At 46.2% G+C, this 5,259-nt stretch overlaps 1 long non-coding RNA gene across 1 annotated transcript; it reads left to right on the forward strand.

The window, feature by feature from the left end:
• Nucleotides 1-386: 386 nt before the first annotated feature.
• Nucleotides 387-3,711, forward strand: LOC115655398. Its single transcript, XR_004001373.1, has 2 exons — nucleotides 387-878; nucleotides 2,558-3,711. It is a non-coding gene; the product is annotated as an uncharacterized LOC115655398 (long non-coding RNA).
• Nucleotides 3,712-5,259: the final 1,548 nt, after the last annotated feature.

Genomic DNA, 5,259 nt, shown 5'->3' on the forward strand with positions numbered 1-5,259 from the left:
TGTATGGTGACAAAGTCCCCTCAGCCCCGCCAATTGAGCCCGCCACAGGTTTGTACCCTTTAATTACTGAAACCCGAATCGCTCGCAATGCTACGGCTACTCAGGAGTTAACCACTATGCAGGTGTACTCTCATGTTCCTTTTAATTCTGTGGATCTAGCGGCTTTCAAAGCGCAGGCAGGGGAATTTTCTACCAATCCCTCCCGATTTATTTCAGTTTTTGAAGGCTGTCTGGTTAGTCATAAACCTGACTGGGATAACTGCCAGGTACTTCTGTGAACACTCCTCTCTGAAGTGGAGCGAAACCAGGTCTCAGCTAAGGCATGGGCAGAAGCAGAATGAAGATATGAGCAAAGTCTTGATACTTAGAAGGAGGCCAGAGAGGAATTACAGAAAATTATAGATAAATTCCTGCCGTGTGGGGTATTACAGGAGTGTCACTCAGCTTGGAATACCCCTATCTCACCAGTCCAGAAACCGGACGGCAGTTATCGATTGGTGCAGGACTTAAGAGCAGTCAACGAGAGGGTTAAGACTCTATACTCCCTCGTGCCCAACCCATATACGCTGCTAGCCTCTGTGGGGGGACAGTATTCATGTTTCTCAGTTCTTGATTTAAAGGATGCCTTTTTCACAATTCTGGTGGACACAGGGTCCCAGGAAATTTTCTCCTTTGAATGGGAAGACGCAAACAGGAATAAAAGGCAACTGTGTTGGATGGTGCTGGCACAAGGATTTAAGAACTCCCCCACTCTTTTCTGTCAAGCTTTATCCCGGGACTTGGAAGGATGGGAAAATGAGAACGAAGTCCTTCTCCTACAGTACGTTGATGATTTATTAATCGCAGCAGTGGGACTAGAAGTATGTCTCCAGGCAACCGTAAGTCTTTTAAACTTTCTCGGGCTGCGGCGGTATCGCGTGTCAAGAAATAAAGCCCAAATTGCCCTCCCCGAAGTACGTTACCTAGGCTTCCAGATCAGACAGGGGGAACGCCAGCTTTCAAGGGGGAGGCTTGAACCTATTTGTCGAGTTTCTACTCCCCGAAATCGCAAGCAGCTCAGAGTACTCCTGGGAATGGCAGGATTTTGCCGCATATGGATTCCAGAGTTTGGACTACTAGCTAAGCCACTGTATGAATGTGTTAAAGGGACCGATCAGAAACCGTTTTACTGGACAACAAAGGCAAATAATGCCTTTACCTTAATAAAAAGAAAATTGATGGAAGCCCCAGGCCTGGGTCTGCCCGATCTTTCTAAGCCCTTTCAATTGTATGTACATGAAAGAAAAGGGGTGGCCCTGGGACTACTTACACAGTTATTGGGCTCTTGGAAATACCCAGTGGCTTATTTCTCCAAACAATTGGATCAGGTTGCTAAGGGGTGGCCGGCATGCCTACGGACAGTTGCAGCTACAGCTCTGGTGTTAGAAGAAGCAGAAAAACTGACTTTGGGGGAGGGCTGTTCAAGTATACACTCCACATATGGACCAAGCCTTACTGGACACAAAGGGGGGGTCTCTGGCTCACCCAAGCTCGGGTAGCCCGGTATCAGGCTAAGCTCTTAGAGAACCCCTAAGTTACCCTGCAGGCTTGCCCCTCCCTTAACCCAGCCACCTTGCTGCCAGAAACAGAGGGCCAAGAGCATGACTGCTTGGAAGTTATAGATGCCCAGTATTCCAGCCGTCAGAATTTAAAAGAGCAACCTCTTGCTAACGCAAACTATGAGTGGTACACGGATGGCAGTAGCACTGTTGTAAATTGACTTAGAAGGGCAGGCTATGCTGTGGTGTCTCTCCATGAAACTGTGGAGGCAAAAAGCCTGCCCCCCGGGACTTCAGCCCAGCTAGCCGAAATAGTGGCTTTAACTCGTGCGCTTGAATTGTCAAAAGGGAAAAGGGTTAATATCTTCACAGACTCTAAATATGCTTTTGGTGTACTACATGCCCACGCAGGTTTATGGAAACAAAGGGGATTATTGATGGCTCAAGGCTCCCTGGTCAAGCACGGGTTACAAATTCTTCAGCTTTTGGAGGCCGTACAACTCCCCTTAAAGGTAGCAATAATGCACTACAGGCTCATCAAAAGAAGGATCACAGTATTAACCGAGGAACACTGCTAAGACTGTGGCTCTTAACCTTGTTAAAGAGATTTTTCCTAGATTTGGCCTGCCTCGATGGATGGAATCTGACCAGGGAACACACCTCACCTCAAAAATTGTCCAGAATGTCTCGGATATCCTCCAGCTCAACTGGAAACTTCACACCCCTTGGAGGCCACAGGCCAGTGGAGTGGTAGAATGTACTAATCAGACACTCAAAAGGCATCTAGCCAAGATATGTCAGGAAGCGTCTTTAAAGTGGCCTGATGCCCTACCTTTGGTTTTACTCCGCATTCGAGCTCTTCCTAAGGGAAGAACTGGTTTAAGCCCCTTCGAGATTATGTTTGGAAGGGCATGGCCTGTGAATGGTACCCCGATCCTGCTAGGGGAATGGGAGGCTGGGTGTGGATATTTGTCTCAGTATATGTGTTCTCTGTCTGCTGTTTTATGTTCTTTTTACAGGTACATTAAGGACTCTCAGCCACTCCCTTTGGATGCACCGGTGTATTCCCTACAGCCAGATGACTTCATCCTTGTCCGTACCTGGAAGGACGAACCTCTCCAGGAGAAGTGGAAAGGACCCTATCTCGTTTTACTGGTGTCCCACACGGCAGCTAAAGTAGAGGGACACAAGAGCTGGATTCACTACTCCCGATTGAAAGCTGTACCTCCACCGCAAAATCCAAACCCCGAGCAGTGGACGATCCAGCCTACTGGGACCGAAACATCGGAAGATCTGGGACTCAAGTTATTGTTTAAACGCAAATCACTCTAATTTGGTCATGTTTTTAATATTTGTATGGGTGTTTACTGTTTCTGGACAGTTGGCCCCTTTATCTTTCCGCTCTCCAGAAAATAACTGGTGGGCTCTTTTAGCTGCCACAGCCTCTAATTCTTCTCACTTTTGTGTAGGGAGCGGTTACACTTTAGGGTCTGTATTTACTACTTGTTTTGTGGGAGTAGCTATGCCCTTGCAAGAAATTCACAAATATACTAAACTTGCTGGTTTCAATATTAAATTGACAGCTGGGCATCTGTCTCAGTTTGGTTCTATCTCAAATCCTAAACCCTATACAAACCAGCATTGTCTTCAGATTAGGCTAATGGCCGTGTCCTCAAATGTTATTTCCTGTTTTGCTATTGTAGGAGCACGGAAGGTTGATACTAATTTGACCAACCATGAGACGAATTGTTCTGTTTCCCCAACCCCGACTTCTTATTTTTATGCACACTTATATCTTCCCCATGAGTGGTTTTTGCTCTGCAGACTAACCGCATTTACCTATGTCCCAGCTAACAGTTCGGGAGGCCCTTGTTCTCTCGGACAATTAACCATGGGGGTTGTCCCTGGCCATGCTCTTGTTTTAAAGACACCTGGACCTATCCGAGCCCGGAGGGCTCGGCGTGGCCAGCCTCTGGATGAAACATGTGATTCTAAGGTAAACTTGGTGTCTAAATCTCAGGCCATAGCCCTTGCTACTTCATTGGTCAGAGTCCCAGGCCTGGCCTTAGATGCAGAGCTCCAGCTTGCTAAAGTGGCCTATGCCCTCGCCAAATCCATTAATCTAACTTCCACTTTAATCTCTGATTTGGCCTCGGAACTCACAGGGGTCTGAGAAGGGATACTCCAAAAAATCGAGCTGCAATAGATTACCTCCTCTTAAGGCATAATCATGGCTGTGAGAAATTTAAGGGTCTCTGTTGCTTTAACCTTTCTGATCACAGCCAAAGCATTGAAAATAGACTGGCTAAGTTGCGTGACATTGTCACTAACATAATGCAAAATAGTGACAATAATTGGTGGGGTTCTTGGGGTTTTGGTAATTGGTTTGGGTGGCTTAAAAGCATTTTTACCTCCCTGCTAGTAGTGATAGCGATTGGTTTGCTCTTCTGCTGTGGTCTGCAGTTAGGAGTGCCGTGTTGTAAAAGCTGTCTTTCTGCCCTCCATCAGCCAACAGAAATGTACCCCCTTAGGGCAGTCTTGCTGCCAATATCAGGTGGCTTGCCCATTGACCTTATTCTAAGTAATGAATATGAGAAAACTCAACGAAAGACCTTTGAGTATTCTCAAAGGGGGGATTGTTGGGGGGTGCAGGGCTCCAAGTAACTGGCAATATGGCGTGGGGTCAGAAGTTTACATTCTCAGGCCTACGACTGCCTTTCGAGCTAAACAATATGTTCCTTTAAAGTTAGCATGAGTACATGTAATCATTTATCATTTTCTTGTGTTCTTTTGTTTATGGTACAAGATGTAATCGATCAAAGGGGGGAGGGTTAGTAGTATGGGTTAAGGATATAGTTAATTAAAAGATCCGGTAGTTAATGAATTGTAAATGATGAATTGTAGCACCTGTGAACATCTTTGTAAACAAGTAAGGTATATAAGACATGGCAATGAATAGTGATGTGTGCATGATCTGAGATTTTATATCTCCTTGCACCTTATTTGACTCAAATAAAGATACTTGCTTCTCCACTCCGGTGTGGTCATTGGGGATACGCACACCGGGCAAACGAACCCCAACTGTTGCCCCCCTGCAACATGTGGTTCCTCTTCAGCCATCACCGAACTGCAGGTATCCATGCCTTTCCTTCTCCTGAACCCAAGGTGCTTCTGATGTTCTCTTCAGCCTCTATAATCTAATCTCGCTATAGAAGGGAGATTCTCTTCAGACCTAGAGATTTTGTGGGTCTGAAACCCCTATGCATACCAGACTTTCCTCAGAAGGCGGGGCTATAGGGCTGCGAGAGGAGACTGCCAGAGCTTCAGGTTTTCTATTGCTACTGGGAGATGAGTGTGGAGTGACCAGGAGGGTCAACAATAGTGAGAAACTGAGAAATGTCCCTAGTGCAGACAAGGCAATTGAGCAGGGTTGTAGCAACCAACAGAAGCGTCTAACAAGGTTGAAGGTGACCCACAAAGTAAAACAAAATCAGGCTGTATTCCTTTATACAATATCAGAACGAGGGGAAGATCAGTGGCTGAAAGGTTTTCTTTCCCCTCCCCCCAGAACAGGGTGACCAAATGTCCTGATTCTATAGGGACAGTCTCCATTTTTGGGTCTCTCTTATATAGGCTATTACCCCCCACCCTGTCCCGATTTTTCACGTTTGCTGTCTGGTCACTCTACCCTAGAAAAAGAGAAAGAGGGCAGAGATGCTTT

The sequence above is a fragment of the Gopherus evgoodei genome, chromosome 7 (assembly GCF_007399415.2).
Source record: "Gopherus evgoodei ecotype Sinaloan lineage chromosome 7, rGopEvg1_v1.p, whole genome shotgun sequence".
Lineage (NCBI taxonomy): Eukaryota > Metazoa > Chordata > Testudines > Testudinidae > Gopherus > Gopherus evgoodei.